Source organism: Ambystoma mexicanum, chromosome 10 (assembly GCF_040938575.1).
Source record: "Ambystoma mexicanum isolate Mex_15411 chromosome 10, UKY_AmexF1_1, whole genome shotgun sequence".
NCBI lineage: Eukaryota > Metazoa > Chordata > Amphibia > Caudata > Ambystomatidae > Ambystoma > Ambystoma mexicanum.
This window is the reverse complement of record NC_090932.1, coordinates 630,845,508-630,868,752: the sequence shown is the minus strand read 5'-3', so window position 1 is coordinate 630,868,752 and position 23,245 is coordinate 630,845,508. Positions and strand designations below refer to the sequence as shown.

Sequence of the window (23,245 nt, the reverse complement as noted above, 5' to 3'; positions counted from 1 at the left end):
CACAAGCACCCCTTTAAAAGACCACGCCCTAGAGCTAATTCTCATTGTGTTTCTGGCTATCCTACAGAGCACAGCAAATTTTCCTGCAAATTTGCAGATTTCCATCACAATCTTGATGGCATCCTTGGCTCCACTACTGCCACCTGGTGCTGCATCTGCCTCAGCACCACCCCCACCGTCTCCACCACCACCACCTCCCCAAGGGCCTGAAGAGGGGAATAGGAGTGCGGATGCACACGAGGAAGAAGAGGATGATGAGAATGAGGTAGTGGAAGTTCCTACTACCAGCAATCGATGTGAGTCTTGCGTGTGGCGGTTATTTACCATTCGTGGTAATGGTCCTAAGGCGTGTGCGAACCATGTCACTTGCAATGAGTGCAAAATGGTACTCAGTCGTGGGAGGCTTGGTTCTTACAGCTTTGGGACAACTACCATGAAGCGACACCTAAGGTCATTCCACTCGGGGGCCATTCGCAAGGTTGTACCTTGCGAGGAGCATAGCAGGTTGAATTCCTCTACTTCATCCTCTGTTTCTGATCCTGTCACCACAAGGAACACTCCTGTGGGACAGCATATTCGTCAAGCTGCCTTACAGACCATACGCAATGCTGATGACCCTTACCTTTCGAGGGTCGCAGTTGTGTGTATGTACTGCGATGCAGTACTGTGCAGGGGGGAGAGACTTCATAGTGCTTTTGAGGCTATCGTTTCAAAGCACGAAAAAGTCTGCTCACTACCCAAGTGAAACCCACTCTACATCTTCCTCTGTCAGCTCGCCCTTTCTTATCCCCGTGGTTGGTGTCCCCCCTTACCCTCCTTTCCCCTCCTCTCCTAGTGTGTCTTGTATAAAAAAAACAAAAAAAAATTTAAAACAACAAAAATAAAAAAAGCCTCTTTTCCGAGCCGCCTTTTATAGTTAAAAAATAGAAGTGAAAATAAATGAAGCAGGACTCTGTGTATTTTTTAGAAGTCCGCGGACATCTAAAATTTTGGGGTGCTACCCTATCATAACCATTGCAGTTTTATCTGGGATGAAGTGGTGGCTCTGAAAAGAGTCTTTTGGTGGTGTTTATTTATGTTTTAAACATTTGAAATGCTCAACACCTACTATAAAATGGATGCTGTAATTCCAAAAAAGTTTGCAATGCATTTTGTACATTTCTCAAAAAAATCTGATTGCCAGCATAAGTAAGATGGACTCCATCACTGCGAAATATGTATGTACTACGAAAAATAATATTGTCATTGTGAAAAGAGGACATGCCAACATCTTTTAGAAAGGCACAAACAGCCTTATTGACATTGCGCCTTGCTTTCTCCATTTGTGGACCAAATGAAGAAGAACAAAGCCACATTTGTCTCTGTGCAATATGTGAAATAAATATTAGAAAATTTGGAAACATGTCCATGACCTTCCCAAGTCCTTCTTTCATTGCAAATTGCAAAGAAATTCCAGACACATGTCCTAAACTGTTCCCTCTACAATGAATTACAATTATGTCTGGATGTTGCTTTGTTTCCAAAGTAGCACAAAGAGGTAGCATTTCCAACCACTTCATTCCACGTACTCCATACCAGTGCACTTCCACATGTGGGAAACCAAGATCTACAGCTACTCTACAGCTTTCTGCATGCACCTTCAACCAATGAATCCAAAAGTCTCCCAAAATCCAAACAATCTGTTTTTTTTAAACACACAGCAATAGCTATCTGTTCTTCTCTCAGCAAAAAGAGTATCTGAAAAACTCTCTCCTGCCACAACACACCCACTAAACTTTCTTGACCAATCCCTTTCTCTACTCATTCTCATGTGCATGGCTCCCTAACCCAAAAATCCCCAGATGTAACACCCGATGTCCACGGACTACCGCCATATCCGCGGACATATCGTAACATGAACAGTCCTTCTACCATTTCCTTTTCACTTTCTGTGCCATTCCCTCATTGGATATAGCTAAGAAGTCACATGAGCATCCACCAATCACATCCAAGACCTCTACATCTAACTGCATCATCATAGATCAGCACTTTCAATGTACTGTTAATGTCTCTGAGTATAAGTGTCATATCATTGTAAAGCACCTTCTACCAGAAATACTGTACAATACTCCAAGATTTCTACTTACAACTGCTTGCATATCCATATGCATGAACACAAACTACAGGTATGCATATTTTCTATATAGTACATGTACAATTTTTATAGATTCATATAAACAAATTAACTGACTTTTACCTTGTACAATCTATAAAAAGAATTTACTGTCATTTTTTCCATCTCCTAAAATCAATTGTCACTTCCAAACCTATCTGCTATTTAATTTCTTTTTACACTCACATTTTCAAAGCACGTTGAACTAACATAGTTAAAGTACAAAATGAAAAGTTAACATACCCAAACAAAATTGCATAGACACAGTATGTTCAAAAATCAAAAAACAATACTAGTACAAAAATGTAAACATTTATTTACTTATATTTATATACTGCGCAAGCAGCCCATGGCATTGAGGCGCTGTTACTTACAAGAGCTTAGTTACAGAGATAGTAGTATTAAGTGGTACATTATGAAGTCCACAAGGCATACAAATTATATTTTGGTTGGTAGAGTTAGTCATTACAATACATTTTATGCATTAAGAACATATGATATATATTCAACTGGTGCAACACATCTTATGTGAATAAGATAGTTTTCATGTTTTTGAGGAAGGCACTAAGGGTGAATGTCAATTAAAAAAATCAATGTCTAAATTGAAAACAATGCTATATACAAACAAAATTCCTTAATTATTTCCTTTACAATTGCAGTGAAGACCATTCTCCTGAAAAGAAGCAGGCAAATTTGAAGTACAAAGAACAACTAAACCTTTTGCAATGGCGCAGACGGGCTTAAAAACGGTGGTGTGGAAGGTTGCCCAGAACAATTGCCAGTGGTTTAGATTCATTCGAAACCTTCCATCCATCACTTTTGTGGTCAGTTTGTTTCTCCTTGTGAGAAAGGGTATGCCCAGACGTGGGTCCCTTGCTCGCTGCGCCACAGGGAATCAGGCTGCACCTCACTGAGGAGGTCCAACAAGGCCGAAACATGTCTGGGGTTGCTTGGTTTTCTGTGCAGAGGGGACCTGGCCTAGCAGTTCGGGCTGGGCTGCTACCTTCGGTGGCGGCAGCTGCTGACTGATTTGCACATGGCTGGTCCCCTTTTGCAATGGCGCAGACGGGCTAAAAAACGGTGGTGTGGAAGGTTGCCCAGAGCAATTGCCAGTGGTTTAGATTCATTCGAAACCTTCCACCCATCACTTTTGTGGTCAACTAAAAAGACACCTGCTCATTTCAGAAAAAAAGTAAGTTGAATACCACCATATTATTTGTAATATTATTCAAGCACACTGAAAGGTTAATTCATACTATTTCTGTGTCTAAAAATAGAGATTGGCACCATTCTGTCTACAAGTCCCCATTTCTTAAACAGAGATTTACAGGCAAAATGACGCACAATTTCTTAGTTTTCGACACACAAATAACCCAACTGAACCCCCTAGAATTTTGATATTATAGAACAAACAACTGTTTTAATTGTATACTATTAGATTTACTATTTCTACTTCTGGCCACCACCAGCTTACTTTCTACTATCTTCTGAACCCCAGTTTAGTAGCAAATAAATTCAAGAATAGCCATCCCAACTAGTTGTAGTTGCCCAATGCACAATCACACACCATTACATACATCTTATTACCTTACTCACACACTCATGCAAACAGCACACATACATTAGGAACACCCCAACCCATACCTTCTTTATTTTTTTCAACAGACCCTAAAGAACGCCTACCAAAAATCAAGTCAGTAGAAAGCAATGCAGAAACAGAGCAAATGAAAATAGAAGTGTCCAAAACAAGCATCCATCTCTAGCAGAATTTGTAAAAAGAAGTTAAAACAAAACAGCTAATACAGTCATTTAGTGAAACAAAACAAACTTCAAGTACAGAAACTTTGTCTCCTCTATCAAAATGTAAAACAAACCGCAAATCAATTAACAAAAAATCAGCTACCACTACAGATAAAACTGCTCCTATAAATCTTGATATAGTCCAAACTAAGCATACCAAAAAAAGTATTTTAACAAAAATGTTCTGTCACAGAGTCCTGCAAAATCTTCTAAAAACAGGAGAGAAATCAAACTCAACCCTTAAAACCTATTGTAGGAAATTAATTTTAGAAGCGTTGCTAGACAGTGCAATCCTTCTCAATAGAAAGTTATTTATTTTACTGTTAAACAAAATGAAACCACTAACAAACTAATCAGTAAATTACAAAAAAGACTTCTCAATAAACAAAATGTCAACAGAAATAACTTCTTAAGTATCTGTGGAGGTGAATGGAGTCACACTACAAGCACAGAACCATACTTTAATGATTAAGCATACAAACAAAAGCAAACAAACACAATTGCCATCCATAGCAGTGGACGAGGTTATGAAAAAGTTAATAATACCATAATGGAACAAGAAATACTACTTACAAAAATATCCCCAGAAAATGTAGAATTCCCTCTCCCTTCAACTGAATCAGAACGTCTAGTATACAAATGCCCATGCATGTCAATGTGTAACACTCCCAAAGAATCTTTCGAATCTTTACGCCAATTCCTCAATCAATATGTGAATGGCAAAGACAAAATGAAAATTAAACTACTGCAAAATATGGATACATGTCCAGTGCGCAAGTACACAGGACTACAAGGACGTTCATTGGCCTACATTTCAGGACCTATTTGCAAAACCACCTTCCATTATATCAAAATGATATCAACACATCATTCAACTATAAGAAATCTAGTCTATAAACTGTACCATGATAAAAGTCCTGCTTTAGCACTAGCCAATTTAAAAAACATTCTTCTACAGGGTACAGCAAAAGACATACTTTAAGAAATCGACTATATCCAGAAAAGATATTTAGAAAGTGAAAGCCACTTACAGAATGAAATAGTTTAAAGCAAATTAGCAACAAATCTATGCATAGCAACCTTCTTCTACACACATACAAAAAAGAAATACTGACATTTAAAAGTACATCTGCTAAAATACCAAACCATGTGTGTGTATGTTGCCGTAGAACTTTTCATAAAAGTTAAACAAAAGCTGTAGACCTAACATACAAAATAGAAGACAATGAAGATTCTAAATGGTTTGAATTAGCTCTCTACCTTGTAGCAGAAAACAAATACTAAATAACTGACCCCTTAATACTTTGCAATTACTGCACAACAAAACTTGACAACAAACAAACTCCTTCATAGGCTATCACAAACAATTTGGAATTATTTCCACTACCAGAATCCCTACAACAACTCAATTTATATGAGAGCATCATAATTCAAACAGTACACCAATTTCAAGCAATAATACGCCTTCAACCAAAACCAGCAAAATTACCTCCCTCTGAATTAGTGACAGGTATTCGTGGAAAAGTAGTGTATTTACCATTAGATCTAAAAGATCTAAAAGAAAATGTACACACTCTAGAATTATTTTAGTAAATGGTGTACCTACAAAAGACAAAAAAATTTGGCAACAACTGGTAGATTTACATAAATTTAGACAAGCTTTGCAATATCTAAAAGACAATAATGAATACTACAAAGAAATTAATATTGAAGAAAACTTGAAGGATACCACTGAAATAATTCAAGAGACACAAGAAGCTGATCAATTTGAGCTCTTAGATCCTGGAACAATATCCAATACTTTAGACCATTATACAATTCACCCATTGCATTCTAATGACACCGTAGAAGATGCACTAGAAACGTACCAAATGCGTCAAACAAAAGGATCACAAATCAGCATATGGGAAAAAAGTATAGAGGCACGTGCTTTTCCTCTACTTTTTCCTACTGGCAAAGGAGGAAGGTACGATGATAGACCTATTCAAATAACAGCATCAGAATATCGCTCATTTCGGATGTATTCTGAAGATCCCAGATTTAGACAAAATGTGGAATACATATTCCACCTACACTTTGAAAGTGAACTTGCAACTTTATGTTACAGAGTTGCACACACATTAAAATCCGGATCCCACTTTCAAAATATGTCAGCTACACAATTATTACAAAAGGTGCAACAAAAAGATGAGGTTTTACAATCAAATATTACATATCTATTAGCAAATATGCATGGTACTAAAGAATACTGGTTTCGACATCATGGAGATGTACGTTGTATGATAAGAAACCTTGGCCCACCCACTTGGTTTGTTACATTAAGTTGTGCAGAATATGCATGGGAAGATTTACATGATTTCCTACGCATATCAAACAAAAACAAAACAAACATAGATATACTAACACCTGGAGAACTTTGTTCTCTAGATCCTATTAATGTTTCAAGATATTTTCACCATCGCTTTATTGCTATGCTACACTTTATTTGTAATAAAACTGCTCCTCCCCTTGGAGAAGTGCAACACTTATTTTGGAGAAAAGAATACCAAGCCAGAGGAGCACCACATATCCACATGCTTTTATGGATTAAAGATGCTCCTAAATTTGGTCAAGACAATGACGCCACTGTTTTACAGTTTATTGAAAAATATGTCACTTGCCAAATTCCATCAGAAGCAACAAATAGCGATCTTCAAGCACAAATTTTACAATTTCAAAGACACAAATGTGGCAAATATTGTTATCGCAAATACAAAAACAAAGGGAAATACTACACCAAATGCCGCTTTGGTTTCCCTAGACCGGTTACAAAAACCGGTCAAGTGAACAACTTCATGTCTTCAGTTAGACATAGTGTTAAAGGCAAATCACCTAAAAATACATATTAAATAAAAGGAACAGAAGAAGAAAAATATATCATTGATTACAAACCAATCATTGCCCACTTATGGAATGAAAACATAGATGTGCAGTACATTGCAGACAATTTCACTGCAGTTGCACGATATGTTACAGCATACTTAACCAAAGCAGAAAAAACAGACCTACAAGACCTCTGGAATGACCTTTAATCAGACAAAACACTGACTCAAAAATTATACAGCTTGGGCATAAAAATGCTCTCCCATAGAGAATGTGGCTCCTATGAAGCAGCAGATCATTTAACTCGTACTGCTTTGTATGGAAAATCTGAAAATATAGTATGGCTAAGTCTTGGTCCTGCTAAATCTAGAAAAACAGTTCTAAAATCATACGAAGATATATAAACAATAGCCAAACATGATCCCAACAGCCAAGACATTTTAAAAAACAATTTGCTGAACACATACTACCCAAACAGAAGTACCACTTTGGAAACCATGTGTCTATACCACATAGCTCAAAACTTCACATACAAAAATAATATAAAACCTGATGAAACAAAAGGTAGATACACAGTGACAAATTGTGAAGGCAGCTTAGTAAAACTCACCAAACCAAATTTAATTAATCATATCAAATTGTCATTAAAGACTCCTCAATATAAAGAACTATTTTACATGTCCCTGCTACAACTCTTTAAACCATGGAGAAAAGAAGAATAACTATGACTCCTATGAAGACGCTTTCAAAGCAAATGAAAGCACTATAACTGATTTAAACTTTACACAGTACAAAACAATGTTGCACAATGAACAGCAACACAACGAAGAACTGCAGGCCCAACTAGATAAGGACACTCCTGACAGTAGTCAACCTTCTGTAACAGGAAGCCAAGAACCACTAGGAGAGCCACTAATAGCAAATGAGGCAGAATTTGCTATGACAGAAGTAGAAAACACCATGTGTCAAGATGAAGATAAAGAAGACTTAACTATACTACAATCAAAACTAACCAATGAACAACATAGCATTTTTGAAGAAGTAACAAAAGAAAGTGCACATGGTGTACAAGATGAAAACAAAGAATGCACCTGCCAAAATTACAAACCTATACTACTGTACGTCAGTGGTGAAGCTGAATCTGGCAAAACATTCTTAATCAAAATCATCAGTAAATTCCTTCGAAAATTGACAAACAACAAACCGTCAGCTGTTGTCCCTGCCCCCACAGGTTTAGCTGCCTACAACATAGGCGGTGTCACTTTACACCGATTACTACTCCTGCCAGTAGAACACCAAAACAAATTAGACTATTACAAACTTTCTGCAGAAGCTAAAATGGAACTACACAGAGTATTAAAACAAATGAAAATGCTACTAATAGATGAAGTGAGCATGGTCTCCAACCTAATGTTGGCCTTGATTCACCTCAGATTGCAAGAAGTACTCAAAACAAACTATGAAGAGCGCTTTGGAGGAAAACACATTATTGTTTTCGGAGATCTTCTTCAATTGACACCAGTGAAAGTTGAGCCTATTTTTAAAACCTTATGGCACAAACTCTGCCACAAAACTGTTGGCAGCATAGGAAATGTCAAGCTGTGGCAACATTTCCAATACAGAGAATTAACAGAAAACATGCGGAAATCTGCAGATCTCACTTATGCCAACATCGTAAAAAGTATTAGAGTTGGTATATTATCTCAAGAAGCACAAGCAATATTGAAAACTCGGCTCATTCATACACTTTATGGCCATAATGCATGTGCTACGGATGTTATGGAACAATTAGCCCACAAAAATGTCAATTGTATGGCCTTAATGCCAACTCTTGCAAACTGTTTCAAATTCAATGAAACAATGTTAAAAAAAGAAATGCAACCAATAATTGAAATTAGCGCCACAGACAAACTAGACATACATGGTATGACACTACCCATGCGTGAACAAGCCACAACAAGACTAAATATTTTAGAAAATTCAATCTCCAACAGAGCTGGATTGGAAAAAATATTAAAATGATCCTTAAATTGGAGAGTAATGCTTAAACTTAACCTTGACGTGGATCAAGGACTAGTTAATGGAGCACTGGGTACAGTTGTTGGCTTTCAAACATACCCACGTGACAACAACATTCAGTTTGTCAATATTCTCTTTAACAAACTTTCAGAAGTGAAAAGGATAGGACGCTCAAAAGCTTGATTCCTTCTTTTAAAAGACATGTATGTATGAAGAGAACAATTTTCTCTAACTCTTGCATACGCAGTCACCATTCATAAATCACAAGGTCTTACCCTAGACAAAGCATTGGTAGACATTGGTAACATAGTCTTTAAAGAAGACATGAGCTACGTAGCTCTATCACGCTTACGTACACTTGACAGTCTATTTCTAATCAACTTTGATGCAAGTAAAGTAAACGCTGATATTCCTTGCATTTCAGAATACAATAGACTTCGTTCACTATACACCCCCATCTAAAAACATATCCTATTCCACAAAAAGTTAAATATTCTAAAAGAAAACTAAATCAAACGAAATGCAACAGGATGTCACTGCAAATCCTCCTAAGAGATTAAAAGAAAGTAATAATTCATCAAGTACCACAATCAAAAAGGAACCTATTAGGGAATGTAAACCAGGTACTTCTTCAAAGAAGGAAGACAAACTCCAAAAAAAGCACTCAGATAAAGAACTATCTGGTCCATTTAAACTTTCAAATGTAAATGGTGTAAGTTGCTATGCAAATGTAGCAATGAATATTCTATTTCAATTACCACCAATAGTTGACAACATTTACTTACACAGTTCAGACCAATTGTGTTTGCAAATGTTAGTACTTCATAGAAACGCAACTTACAATCCTGACAACACGTATAGTGTTTATGGAATAAGACAGAAATTAGACTATTGTGCTGGAATGGTGAAATTCACTATAAACTCACAGGAAGATCCACAAGAATTTCTAATCTTCTTATTGCAAGTACTTGAAAACAAAAACATACCTATAAATTAAATCTTCCAGATTTCATACATGTGGAAACATACATGCACTCTTTGCAACAATAGGACACAAGAACACATCCCCAATGAGTGCTTTGTATATGTATCAATACCTAATTGTGAATCCGTTCCATTTCAGCAACTTGTACAAAATGCAAACCATGGTAGATTATGTACTACCTGCAATTCAGATAATGGCTCCATTTTACTAATACAAACACATAGTAAATACGTAATACTAATGCTTCTACGTTAACATGCAGATGGTACCAAAAACAACTGCAAGCTGACTGGATTCACCCATGGTCAAGTATCACTTGGTAAGAAAACCTTCACAACAATAGGTGTAATCTACCACACAGGAGCCACAACCAATGCAGGTCACTATACTGCATAATAATAAAAAATAATTGTGGATGGTTCGAATGTAATGATAGTACCATTACTCTAAAGCAGAGATTACCTATAAATCTTACAAACGCTTATTTAATTTTCTTAAAACCAAAATTTATTAATTAAACTGTATTTAAACATTAACTAAACTTCTATTAGAAAACTATAAACGGTTACAATATGCCAACAGCTATATAACTACCCCACAATTTTATAATAACCAAACAGATAAATCAATACCACTACATTGTAACAAGAAATAGACAGTTAGAATATGCTAACTCGTATCTAACTACCTCAAGATTTTCAATAACCAAACAGATAAATCAATACCACTTCATTATAAAAGAAATAGACTGTTAGAATATGTCAACAGGTATGTAACTGCTCCAAAAATCTTCAACAAGCCAATATATAGAGCATTAGACAGAAATAACAAGTGAACACTGAAAACAAGCAAACAAATAGACTGTAGCATAACAAAAAAAGGTTTTTTTAATCCAACATGGATTTTTTTTCTCCCACAGACCCAATGATTTTATCAACAAACACAGAAACTGAATAAATTGCACAGTACACTGGTTTGTAATCTACTAAATATGAGGGTAAAAAGAAATGCTGATTATTCAATGTTATAAGTTGTTACAAAATACCAATACTAACATGATCTTTTCTTTTATCACAGAAATAAACAAGAAATACATGTACTCCAGTTACTAAACCAAACAGTAAGTATATTATATTAAGTACAACCATCACAGAAAATTACACCCATAGTGACGTATAACTTTGCTGCCTATACATTTGATCTTGTCCATGCACCCAAGACTATAGACCCTGCCCACAACCACCACAGCATATCACACCCATAGTGGCTTATAACTTTTGGATACAAGAACAAATTTATAAGCAACAAGGTTATAAGCCACTATGGGTGTGACATGCTGTGGTGGTTGTGGGCAGGGTCTATCGTCTTTGGTGCCATATGGCCATGCACCCAAGACTCTATGCCCTGGCCACAACCATCGCAGCATATCACACCCATAGAGTCAGACATTTCAACTATACCATATGGACACTTTTAATGTCCGTGGACATCATGAGTGTATTTAGAACAGTTTCAACTTGCCCAAGAACAGTTCGGACAGACATAGCGTCCTCAGAACACCCTCATTTCGTTTATTTACGAACATCCCAGGACACATAATGTGTTCTAAGAACACTTTGAACATGCTTGCGAACATGTGTTCTTAGAACAATTTGAAATTGCTTGCAAGCAGAACGGACAGGCATACCGTCCTCTGGACACCCCCATTTTATTTATTGACGAACATCCCAGGACACATTATGTGTTCTTAGAACAGATTCAACTTGCCTGAGAACAAAACGAACAGGCTTACCGTCCTCAGAACACACCCACTTTGTTTATTTACGAACATTTCAGGACACCGCCAGTGTTCTTAGAACACTTTCAGCTTGCTTGTGAACAATACGGACAGGCGTAGTGTCCTCAGAACACTCCCATTTCGTTTATTTAGAACATTTTAGAACATCTGCATTCTCCGTGGACAAAACGAATACAACAGGGGGGTCTACCACCTAAATAAATACAACATTTAACCCATCTCTTACTCCCCACCCTCCCCAAACACTTTTCACACAACAACACACTCTACTAAATACTATTTTTCAACAAAGTTTCACTGTGCTGTCCGCGGACGCCCACGAATCCAAGATGCCGGGCGTTCCCGAAAATCTGACGCGCTTCACTCTCTTCACCATCCAATCAGCGAACACGTTGCATGTCCGTGGACACGACGTAACCCGATTAGCCAATCAGGACACTGTCCGCGGACTGAACAGGGAAGTGTGTCCGCGGACCAAACATAGATATCACTAATTGTTTGTGACCTACTTTTTGGTCATTTTAAAAAAAACTACTGGACGGATTTTCACCAAAAAGCATGCTTTCAGGACCAAGCCACTGCTCCTGGTCCAAATTTGGTGAAAATCCGTCCAGCGGTTTGGGCTGTAGGCATGAGCAAAGTTTTTTCCCTATTCAGTTTATGGGAAAAAAAGAAGTTTTGGGACCCCCCTTATAACTTTGCCCCCCCTGGACCAAACCTCACCAAACTTTGTAAAAAAAATTCAGAGTGACCCATATACTTAGTTTGGTGAGGATTCGTCCAGGGAGAGCAAACTTATAAGCCACCCAAAAAGGGCTCTTCCTATGGAAACAGCATCTTAACCATAACTATATATATATATATAAATATATATTTAGTAAAAAAACGTTGTTAAAGGGACGTTATGGTTAAGTTGCGCAACTAAAAACCTATGAATATCAGTGAAAAAAACTTTGTTAAAGGGACGTTATGGTTCAAAGTAAAACCGAAAAAAAAAACTGAAATTCGCCAGTTATGGTAAGCTAAGCAACCATAACTCACGCCACCACTGTGCACTGCTAAGACTAACACCCAGGACATCAAAGATGACATCACAAATGTCATTGATGACATCACTGATGACATCACATGTGCATTTACCTTTCGTGAAAAGTCTGTACAAGGGATTCTTATTGTAATGTTAATAAAAAAAAGTGTCAAGGATCATTGGAATAAATATCAAGTGCTAATTAGTGCATTAAGCAATGCATTGATATAAATAGCATTCTATTATGAAGTTCCATCCAGTATACTAAGGTACTCATGTAGAAACATAGGCATTGTGTGCAGCATACATGATGGAGGTGCAATATTCATAAGCTTGCCATTTTGAATAGTGAAATGATAACTGTTTTCTTATTAGAGTTTTGCGTACTGTGAAACATGTGATAAGTAGGTAATAAAACCCACTTACTACATACTTGCATTATTATAGACAAAACACAAAGAGAAAAGAACACATACAAATATGGGTATATACAGGGAAAGTGAAGTAAGTAAAAAAAGCAGAAGTAGTAGCGGAAATAATTCATAACCTAACTGATTATCTTCATGCAGAGAAATGATTACTCTGTTTCAAAGCTGTTATTTACCCTATGTATATGTATCACATGATGTGACAGGACCCTAAGGAAAGTAGTGTGAGTACAATGTATACAAATATGAGCATATACAGGGAAAGTACAGTAATAAAAAAACAACAGATCTATCAGAAAGTGCTGATAACTCTACTGATTATCTTCATGCACAGAAAGGATTGCTGTCTTTCAAGCTTGTGTCTTCCCCTATGTATATGTTTCATATGATATGACTGGACCCTAAAGGAATTACTGTAAGTACATACTTGAAGGATAAGTGTACAAATATAGTAAGTTTTCAATTTTTAGGTCCTGACTGTTACTGAAGAAAACCATGTGGCCTAGATATGTTAGTAAAGGAAAAAAGGGGGAGCCAGACATGTGATGTCATCAGTGATGTCATCAATGACATTTGTGATGTCATCTTTGATGTCCTGGGTGTTAGTCTTAGCAGTGCACGGTGGTGGCGCGAGTTATGGTTGCTTAGCTTACCATAACAGGCAAATTTCAGGGGTTTTTCAGTTTTACTTTGAACCACAATGTCCCTTTAACAATGTTTTTTCACTGAATTTCATAGGTTTTTAGTAGCGCAACTTAACCATAACGTCCCTTTAACAAAGTTTTTTTTACTGAATTTCATAGGTTTTTAGTAGCGAAACTTAACCATAACATCCCTTTAACAAAGTTTTTTTACTGAATTTCATAGGTTTTTAGTAGCGCAACTTAACCATAATGTCCCTTTAACAAAGTTTTTTTACTGAATTTCATAGGTTTTTATTAGTGCAACTTAACCATAAAGTCACTTTAACACATTCTTTTTTACTGAATTTCATAGTTTTTTATTAGTGCAACGTAACCATAACATCCTTTTCAATGGAGGAAGACCACTAGCATCCTAGGTTTTCAAAGTGGGAACCCGGGGTGATAAAAAAAAGATTTTTCTTCCCAAACCAGGACACCGCAGGCAGGCGTCCCGGTGTAGGAAGGAAAATCTTTTACCAAGATGGACACCAGGGAAAGGGAAGACAGGGTGTATAAAGAGGGCACAACAGGGCATCGGCAGGGGGTCAGGAAGATCAGGAGAGAGACACGGGGCATGAGTAGGGGGTAACACGAGGGAGACAAGGGGCATGAGCAGGGGGTGGAAAGAAGGGAGACACGGGGCATGAGCGGGAAAGAAGGGAGACACGGGGCATGAGCGGGGGGTGGGGGTGAACAGGGGAGACACAAGCCATGAGCGGGGGAAAAGGAGGGAGACAGACACGAAGCATGAGCGGGGGTGGGGGTGAACAGGAGAGACATGTGGCATGAGCGGGGGTAGGGCAAGGTGGGGCCCCCACCCCCGCTCATGCCCCGTGTCTGCCCTGTTCCAACAGAGCAGACACGGGGCATGAGCGGGGGTGGGGGTGAACAGGGGAGACACGAGCGATGAGCGGGGGGAAAAGGAGGGAGACAGACACGGAGCATGAGCGGGGGTGGGGGTGAACAGGAGAGACACGGGGCATGAGCCGGGGTAGGGCAAGGTGGGGTCCCCATCCCCGCTCATGCCCCGTGTCTGCCCTGTTCCAACAGAGCAGACACGGGGCATGAGCAGGGGGTTGGGGGGAAAGAAGGGAGACCCGGGGCATGAGCGTGGAGTGGGGGGGAAAGGAAAACACAGGGCATGAGCGGGGGGTGGGTGGGGGAAGAAGGGAGACATGGGGTATGAGCAGGGGGTGGGGGAACAAGAGGTCAACAAGGGGCATCATAGGAGGGGGTGACAAGAGGAAGACACAGGGCATGAGCAGGGGGTGGGAGGGAACAGGAGGAAGACGCGGGGCATGAGCGGGGGGTGGGGGGGTACAGGAGGGGGTGGGCGGACACACGGGGCATGAGCGGGGGTGGGCAGGAGAGACACACGGGGCATGAGCGGGGGTTGGGCGGGAGGGAGAGACACACGGCACATGAGCGGGGGGTGGGCGGGAGGGAGAGACACACGGGGCATGAGCAGGGGGTGGGTGGGAGGGAGTGACACACGGGGCATGAGCAAATGGTGGGCGGGAGGGAGAGACACACGGGGCATGAGCGGGGGGGTTGGCGGGAGGGAGAGACACACGGGGCATGAGCGGGGGGTGGGTGGGAGGGGGAGACACACGGTGCATGAGCGGGGGGTGGGCGGGAGGGGGAGACACACGGGGCATGAGCGGGGCATGAGCGGGGGTGGGTGCGAGGGGTAGACACACGGGGCATGAGCGGGGGGTAGCGGGAGGGGTAGACATGGGGCATGAGCGGGGGTGGGCGGGAGGGGTAGACACACGGGGCATGAGCGGGGGGTGGGTGAGAGGGGGAGACACACGGGGCATGAGCGGGTGTTGAGGGGAGGGGGGACACACGGGGCATGAGCGGGGGGGTGGGCAGGAGGGAGAGACACACGGGGCATGAGCGGGGGTGGGCGGGAGGGAGAGACACACAGGGCATGAGCGGGGGGTGGGCGGGAGGGGAGAGACACACGGGGCATGAGCGGGGGTGTCGGGAGGGAGAGACACACGGGGCATGAGCGGGGGTGGGCGGGAGGGGTGGGCATGAGCGGGGGTGGGAGGGAGGGGGAGACACACGGGGCATGAGCAAGGGGGCAGGAGGGAGAGACACATGGGGCATGAGCGGGGGTGGGCGGGAGGGGAGAGACATACGAGGCATGAGCGGGGGGTGGGAGGGGAGAGACACTGGGGCATGAGCGGGGGGTGGGCGCGAGGGGAGAGACACCCGGGGCATGAGCGGGGGGTGGGGGGAGGAAGAGAGACACACGGGGCAGGAGCGGACATGAGTTTGTGTGCAGGCGGCAGATCCCGCTCCTCGGCCCTCCGCTGGCCACCATGTGCCAATGGCGGGAGCGGGGGGCTGGAGTAACAGGAGAGACACGGAGCATGAGTCGGGGTGGGGGGACAAGAAGGACACACGGGGCATGAGCGTGGGGTGGGAGGAACAGGAGACAGACAGGGGCATGAGCGTGGGTGAGGGACTTACTGTGCAGGCGGCAGATCCCGCTCCTGCTGACCTGACAAAGCCTCTCATGCGAGGAACAAAGATGGCGGGAGTCTCTGAAGCCACGACGCACTGCACGCTTTCACCACATCCAATGAGAGAGCACGTCAGATGTCCGCGGACATCACGCAAGCTGCTTGCCCAATCACCGTCCTGTCCGCGGAGCGAACAGGCAAGTGTTTTCGCGAAGCAAACACAGATATCACTAATTTTTTTTTACATACTTTTTGGTCATTTTTTAAAAAACTACTGGACGGATTTTCACGAAATTTGCAAAAGCACGCTTTTGGGACCAAGCCGCTGCTCCTGGTCCAAATTTGGTGAAAATCCGTCCAGCGGTTTGGGCTGTAGACGTGAGCAAAAAATGTTTCCCATTCAGTCTATGGGAAAAAACAAATGTTTTGGGACCCCCTCTATATCTTTCCCCCCGCTGGACGAATCCTCACCAAACTGTGCAGAACATATTCAGGGTAGGCCATATACTATTTTTGCAAAGTTTGGTGAGGATTCGTCCAGGGGGAGCGAAGTTATAAGCCCCCTAAAAAGTGCTCTTCCTATGTAAACACCAACTTAACCATAACTACACTGCCACTATCGTGGCAGTGTAATCTTTGGTGCATACAAAGTGGGAATAAGGAGCCCTCACAAGCACCTGTGACAACCTGTGTTCACTACAGTGAGAGAGTCCATAGTGCACTAACATAGAGATTTCACGCTTATCGCTGAGAGGCATACTCACTACCTGTGGCTCATGGGTGATCTCGGGGTTCCCCTAGGAAATGCACGAGCCTAGGCGAGTTAATGCAACTAAATGAAAATGCCCTCTGCTCATCACCACTGGTGGATGTCTGTGCCATGCAGGGGAGGGAGGTGTGAGGTGCAGGCCCAGCTCCTTCAATTTATAATTACCCCGGCCGCATGCATCCATAGTGTACTGTGAGGATTAGTGTCTGGAGTAGGGCTACACTGCCCTTTCTCATTAGCAGGACACGGAGGTCACGGCAGGTGCTCACTCCAGGATTCTAAACCAAGCCACAAGAAGTTCTGCTTGGAGCCTGGGATATCAGCGGCACTTAGAACAAGTGACAAGTTCCCTATTTAGGGAACTCACGTCCTCGCACAGTCTGTGGCCTAAATAAGCCAAATTCTTTAGAGTGGTTAAGTAAGGTATCAGCAGCACGTGCCAACTTTCGTATAAATGCAAAGTATAACGTTTTGAAAACAGTACGCGGGAGCGGGCTCCAGGCAGCAAATTACCTTGGTCCCCGGCGGCTACAGTGATTATGCAGCATCGGGTACAGCAAGAGCATGACGTGACATCATGTGCCATGGCGTCATGTCACGCGGTGGCCTCCCGAGCAACCAAAATCCATGTCCATCCGGGTTTAAAAAAATACATTTTTAAAATTTAAAACATCAATTGTGCATTCAGTATTTATTTAGTTTTTGGTGCCACCAAAATTAAATAAATACTGAATGCACATAAAAATATGCCGCCCTTCTAATAATTTGCCGCACTAGTCTGAGGCCTAGTCGGCCTTAGTGTAAATACATCAGTGCCTTTGTGACCCCTGGCCATCTACAGTGATTGAAGACACTTGGATCCCTATGGTCGCCTAATGCTGTTAAAGAATCCCCAGATACCCTTTCGATAAAGAAGCCCACTCCGGATTCTGGAGACTGTGCCAGCTATCACCCCATAATAAACACTGGCTTTTAAATAAAAAAAAAAAAACATCTCAGTGCAGCAGCCTCTCTCCAGCTGCAAGTCCAGTTGTTAGGCGACAGAGAATCTGGTTTCCACCTCGGCTGAAGGATGGAGCTGGCACTGCCTGACATTAAAATCCCCTTCCTCTGTTTAATTGATCAAGGACACACGGGCCTCCTGATGTTACTCGACCTGTCGGCGACCTTTGATACCCTGGATCACCCTATCAAGCACCGCCTATTCCGAGAAACATCTGGAGCATCTAAGAATGTGTTTTTTTTTGTGGCCATCGTCCTATTTCAGCAACAGAATGACATGCATTAAAGTTGGCGACTGCTGCTTTGATGTAGAGGCTGTGGAATATAGACTTTGTACCTCTCATATTTTACTTAATATCCACGTAATGATTGCATGTCTTTTATCATGTTTGGGAGCAGGGTTCCAAAAAGTATTGTCCATCTTAATGAAGATGCACACGCTACCAAACACAGCAAAGTATTTATTTATTTTTTATAACGTGCTTAATACCCGAGTTCGGTTTCTAAGCGTGGATCTGGGATTCGAACCTCTGCTGCACTGCACAGTCTTGTTTCCAAGACCAGCACGTTGCCCCTGTGCTATACTCTGTCCAGTGATTGAGAGTAGGATGGCTGAAAGTCCGACTATTTCAATGCACTGTATGCGGGAGTGCAGAGCCCTACATGTTATCAGCCATTGTCTGCAGTTATTCCGAAACACGGCCACACGCAAAACCCTCTAAATGTGGGCACATTACACCATTACTGAAACAACTGCACTGGTTGAAAGCGAAGGCAAGAATAACTTTTAAACCTCTTACATTGGCAAACAAGGTCTAATATAGGCAAGCTCCTAAATAGTAGAATGGCACTTGCCGTCTCTTGACACCAAAAAGGTGCAGATAATGTATCAAGTACATTAACCACTTTCTCTGCCCAAGAGCTGCGGGTGGATCCGGGTCTGTTCCGGCTGCGAAACAGCGCAACTCTATTCTGGAGTCTGGACGGTCTACATAGCATAACTTGGTAAAGAATCGAAACATTCTTCTAACTTGCTTGCTACCGTTCAGACCATCTATCTCTTTGTGCAGTATAAAAGTTCTATATGTACCTTTAGGAATTTGATCTATAACTTCTGTTGTTCTACTCTTACTCTACGCAGTTCCTTTCCTTTGGTCTGTGGTCACTTATGTCACGCGCTTTGATACCCATTGGGTTTCAGGGCCTTCCCTGCTCGCCCTATATCTGGGGAAAATGGTAATTGTTAAGACGGATTTCTGAACTCTGTCCTGGTGGCGCAGAAGTTCAGAAGGCCAACCTAATTACTTGGAACAGGGTAACCTCTGGACGAGCCAGACCAATCAAGGTAGCGATCGCGGCGGTCAAGACTAGGTCTCAAGAGGGGTCAGGGTGACTGAAAGCCCGCAATGAGCACACAAAGCAAGAGCGCTTACAAACTACTCCAAACAGTTGTTATATCAAAAATATATACACATTTATTTTAAGGCCTTTAAAATAATGACCGTAGCGAGAAAATCACAATATCACAATATTAAACCAACACATACCATATCAACACAATATATATACAAATACACAGTCGCAAGCGTTTAAAGCACGAAATATGTAGTCCACCTGAAAGGAAAGGAAAACAGGCAGTGCGATAACGCTTTAGACTCAGTTCGCCTTTAGAGGCACCTAACTAGATGGAAGTCCGAGCCCTGCGAAGAGTGGAGCCTTGTGCTCAAAGTACCTGCCATGCCGGTGCCAACGGGCAAAAGGGGAAGCTCTTCGGAGGAAGTCAGGCAGTTCGGGTTAGTGTACAGCAGAAGGAGAACAGGTTCCGCAACTCAAGCGCAGCCTCCACAGCGGGCAGAAGTAAACTGGAGGGAAAACCCTAAGTATTGGGAAGGTCAGGTTAAGGGCATCAAAACTGCTGTTATACAAACAAGGAACTGACCATATCCCATCAAGAATATTGCTCTTTTTACACACACTGTTTTTTCGTGTGGTGCTCTACAAACAAAGGCTGAAAACTAGTACGCCTATAAAACAATAAATGTTGAACCCAAATGCTCTGGATATCTAATTAATTTGATATCTCAGGCTACCCCGGAGCATCGAGTGTTACTACCTTGGAGCAAAAGAAAATATATAGAGAAAACTGCTGTGATAGCTTAGTGGCTATTTTTAATTATACAGTTATTGTTTAACAAATAAACATGATCTCCCAAAGGAGCATTTACAAAAAAATGGTACTTTCAAAAGTCGAAACCATAATCATTAAAATGCACAGTGAATTACATCAAATACTATGGAACATACATTCTGGTATTTGACAAGAAATAAACATTTTCAAACAAAAAACCATCCACACAATGTGTGATTAAATCCACAGTCTATATAATGAGTTGAAAAAACAAAATGAGGAAAATAAAACAACAAAAAGCAAAGTCCCAACACATCCTGATTTTGTGTGATAGGGCAAGGCAACCAAATGCGACCCCCACCAGAGTCTGATGTATTGGTGGCCTCGGCCAAAGGACCGATTGTCAGGTCCTCGGGTTTGGAGCCCAGGGCATGTGTGGTTCCAAATTAATGCCAGAGGTCAGGTCCTCCTGATGACTTGGAGGGTCAACTGGTGGGAGTTTATCAAGAGACCAATCCTAGGTCAACGTCGGTGGTTATATTCCTGCTGATTTGAAAAATGGGCCGTATAGCAATTACGTGTCCAATAAGACGTTTCGGCGGGCAGTGAAGGCTACCTTCATCTGGACCTGCGGATGTCGCTCTACATGGGAAAACAGAGCAAAGGAAAGAAATCAGAAGGGGAGAGAGGGTAAGAACAAATCACCCCCAGCTTCTCATCAGTCTATGCATGCCTAACAATGGTAGAGCACGTGAAGCACTAGTATTAAAAAAGGGGGGGGTTCGAGAAAGAAGCAGACATTAAGCTTTAAAAGGTTGCCAAAAAGAGAGAACATTTGGCACCTGTAGGCTGGCATTACCCACCTGAACAGAGAAGAGGGGGAAAGTAGAAAAAAGCTCCAATGGTCAGGGTGACCAAGGAGAGGGCCCGTGCCAAATTAGCACAGGTACTGTATGGAACCGTGGTTCCAAAATGCTGGTGCCTCCATGGGGTCCCGGAACCAGTCGAGCAGAGGATGAGTTAGAGACCCGATGTATCAAAGCTGGGAGGCCTATCAAGAGAATACAAGAAACAGAGAAAAAAGGGATCAGAAAGAACTGAAGTATCTCTAAACTGCATCCCTGCAGGTCAAATAATGTGTAGCACCGAAAAATAGCAGGAAGGCAACACTTACTACAGACATGTTGTAATTCATGTCAGGATCCGGTGTGTGCGTCAATCAGTCAAGCCTTGTACTTGCAGGTAAGTGGATCGTTCCAAAGAAGAAATCAAAGTGTAGCTGGAGATCCTACAGCAGGAGCAGACCAAAATTTTGAAGTGAATATAAGGCTGCTGGCGATAGCTATATGAATGCTAACATAATTGAGAAAGTAGTGGCTCAAACAAAGTGTTGACCACATCCATGGAAAGGAAAAGGACTGTGGTCCCGGGGACTAGGATAGATAAGGAGAGGGAAGGGGCATGTTGACTCAGTAGGGGGGAAAACCAGGGTGACCCCATTAAAGAAGAAAATGCTAGAGCCCTAGCGGTAAGGTGCCTACCCGTCTTCAAACAGCGTGTGGAATGAAGCCGTCGCTGTGGAGAAATCTCAAAGATGCGCGCCGGTCCGCATCCCGTATTGCAAGTGAGCGGTGCACATTGAGAAACACTGCTAGTAATGCTAAAGCGCGCATGATTCGCTCGAATGTAAGGGGAGAGCGCGCATGCGCGGGTGTAGAGACACCGGTCCCGTAAGTGCGGGCACCGCGCATGTGCGGAAACAGAACCACGGGCGCATGCGCATGGCACAATGCCGTAGTGTTCTAGTCGAGCGCATGCGTCCCGAGGGGCAGCGCCCATGCTGGCATACGAGTCAAGCCCGGAAAGAAGTGAGGGAGGAAAAGAAGAGGGGTAGGGGGGGGGAGAGAAACTACGACAGCTGCCACGAAATGGTCAGTAGAGCAAAAGGTGGCTCCAGTATAAAGCCAAGAGGAATCACCGAGGGCAGAAAGAGGGTGTGTGCTCAACTGGGTACATGAAACTGGTGAGTGCCTGGTGTGAAGAACTAATCAGGGCGCTGGGTCTGTGCAAGCAGAGTCACAATGTAGTGGAAAATCCACTTTCTTAAAAAACAAACACCATACATAAAAGAGGCTTCTGGTAGTTTAACAAGGTTTGTATCAGAAATGATCAACATTATAATACAAATTCAAAATTACAAAGGAGTCTCACGTTATCAGGTCACAGTTGGTACACATGTTAATGAATTCAATCATGCAATAAGTATCAGTGAACAAGAGGTCGGAGACACATATCAACAACAGCACATGGGTGCATTAGGAACCAATCCAAATCAAAGAGAGGGGAGGAAAAGGAGTCAGGGAGTGGTGTGGGTCATGCGTGTAGTGGAGTGGCCTCACTGAAGGCCCTGACCCCAGACATCCACACCCTGTATGTTTAGTCACAGAGAATCCAAACGGACAAGATCAACATTGTATATCAACACTAAGGTCTATAATCCACAACATTGGCCTCATTCAGTCCGTGTTTCACGGTATCGAGTTTGAAAACCCACCAGGCTTCCTTGTGGTTCAGTGTGTTAGCAGTGTTGGTGTTGCCTTGGACCATATCCACCACCCACCATTTCATGTCATCATGACTGTGTTGGTATTCCACATAATGACCAACTAATGGGGATGTGTGAGTTCTACATCTGATTCGTGAGCGATGTTCCACTATTCTTTTGTGCACCGGTCGGCTTGTCTGGCCCACATATTTAAGTCCACATGGGCATTCGATAAGGTAAATCACGTTCTGGCTTTTGCAGTTAGAAAAGTGGCGGAACACCCACAGTTTCCCTGCGATGGCGAAACTTTTGAGTTTGATGGTGAACCTGCATATGGAGCAGTTGCCACATGGGTGGTGCCCAGTTAGATTCCGTAGATTCCAGAGTGTGTTCCACAGCGGGCAGAAGCAGAGCGCGAGTACGGCCAAAAGGGTGCTGTTTACACAGCAGGGAAAGCAATGGGATACTGCAGGAGGGCGACCAGATCCTAGCTAAACTACTCACCGGTCCCCGAAGCAAGCAGACCCAGGCTTCTCCACGTTAGTTTCAGCAGCTGGCAGGTTCAGAAGAGCA

The 23,245-nt window shown here is 42.3% G+C and overlaps 1 long non-coding RNA gene across 1 annotated transcript; it reads right to left on the bottom strand.

The window, feature by feature from the left end:
* Positions 1-19,959: 19,959 nt before the first annotated feature.
* LOC138493201 (uncharacterized) lies at positions 19,960-21,753 on the bottom strand. The gene is made up of 4 exons (XR_011276306.1): positions 21,669-21,753; positions 21,302-21,415; positions 20,991-21,178; positions 19,960-20,769 (listed from the first exon to the last, which is right to left on the bottom strand). It is a non-coding gene; the product is annotated as an uncharacterized lncRNA (long non-coding RNA).
* Positions 21,754-23,245: the final 1,492 nt, after the last annotated feature.